Source organism: Helianthus annuus, chromosome 12, assembly GCF_002127325.2.
Source record: "Helianthus annuus cultivar XRQ/B chromosome 12, HanXRQr2.0-SUNRISE, whole genome shotgun sequence".
Classification (NCBI taxonomy): Eukaryota; Viridiplantae; Streptophyta; class Magnoliopsida; order Asterales; family Asteraceae; genus Helianthus; species Helianthus annuus.
This window is the reverse complement of record NC_035444.2, coordinates 83,848,385-83,850,391: the sequence shown is the minus strand read 5'-3', so window position 1 is coordinate 83,850,391 and position 2,007 is coordinate 83,848,385.

Below are 2,007 nucleotides of genomic sequence, written 5' to 3'. Positions count from 1 at the left end.
ATCGGTGCAAAGTATCAAAGGATCGGACAGTACTCCGATCGGATGGCAATCCGATCGAGTGGCCGGTCGATCGGGTGACAATCCGTTCGGATGGCCATCTGATCGGGTGACCATTCGATTGGATTGCTACCTCATTGGGAAAGATGTGTTTGTGTATGATGGTTTGCCTTTTGAAGTTTTCGTTGTAGCATTTTGAAAACAGGGAAGTATCTCTACCTTTCGGGTCGGTCGATCGAACGGCCGGTCGATCGGTTGGCTGTTCGATCGGACAGTGATCCGATTGGAAAGGTACTTTGGTTGGTGATAAGTTCACAGCAGACTGGTCGCTCGATCGGGTGGAAATCCGATCGGGTGACAATCCTTTGGAACTGATGTGTGATGAGGATTTGTAAGACGTTTAAGTGTTGAGGATCCAAAAGTCAGCCGATCGGATGGTCGTTCGATCGGATGGTAATCCGATTGGATGGCAATCCGTTCGTTGTTCAGATCCTTGAATGCTTGAAAATTGTTGAAGTCTTGATAGCAAGTGCAATCCGATCGGTTTGCAGATTGATCGGGTGGCAGTCCGATCGGACGGCAATCCGATCGGGCGGCAATCTGTCCCACAATCTGATCGTCTTGTAACTTGAGTGTCTTGCTAAGTTTCGCGATTTGATCGAGACGGTATGACTACGAGCTAAACAATGGAACTCTACCAAGTCCAAGTCATTGGATCGGATGGGAATCACCCCGTCCGATCAGTTAACTGTTTTTGACGGTTGTTCGTGTTTAACACGATAAGCCGGTCATCTCGTTGATAGTAACCAGTTCTCAAACCGACACTTCACTAAAGGAAGAGTAGAGGGTCTGTACGAGCTCTGTTGCTACTCGTTGATAGTAACCAGTTCTGAAACCGACACTTCACTTAGAGTCGGCTTAGATCTAGGTGAAATTAGTGTTTATACACCGTTGAATCTATCAGATCCGGACTGTTCTTGATGAGATGAGGTCACACTTCATTGTTCCTAAGAACTCCATGATGACATCACCTTAGAACAGCTCAAATCCGAAGATTTAATGGTGAAAAAGTGGGATTTGATGGTGAGAAAGATGAAGGGGTGCGTGTATGAGTTGCACTGCGACACATCACGGCTATCAAGGAGGGTAGAATTGGTCCTCACTCGACATCTTCATGGTTGTCAGCAAGCACAATGTGGTGTGATAGCGATAAAGTATGCGAAAATATTGCGGTATATCGATGTATGCGATATGGGTACGTTATGATCCGAATCTCTGGTGTTAGGCATAACGAGTGTAGTGAGTAGTAACAACGCACGAAAGTGCGGGTTGTTACAGTCTCCCCTGCTTTAGGAAATTTTGTCCCGAAATTAATCCACCAGTAGGGTTGCAAGAGTTGATGCGAATGAGAGTAGTGATTAAAAAGCGTCTAGATAAGCGAGCGATTGATTGGAATTCGACGAGCGATAGTGTTGCGACGATCGGCGATAGCAGCGAATAGGGCGATTTACATGGCAAAAGATGATAACACACACAGAAAGCGATTAGAGAGCGTTTTAAATCTTTGAAAAGTCAATTAATTAGGAAAACTTGCTTATGAAAATCTTCTCACGGTGCGGCGTTCACTGTAGCGATGTTCACACCGTCGCTATGAGAAGGGTTTTGTTAGGTTACTAAAAGATTTTTAAAGTGACTAAAACTCATTTTACGAACTTTTCTCGCCATACGACGTTGACTTGAGTCGATTGTCACCTTGGTGTCACAAGAAAATCTCGTTTTGTACAAAGGTTTTGATCAGTTTTCAGAAAAAGTTTTGTAAGAAAAGATTAGTTCAAAATTTGTGTAAATAAAGTCTTTTCATTATACCAAAAATTTGAATTTAAGGTCGGCCCCACATGGCACTTTCCCACGAAAGTTCTACAATATGTCTAAAACATTTATATATAGGAAGTACAAGCGGCGTATCCACCATGTTTTATTCATATGGCTTCCGTCCCGTGAGGAAGTGTC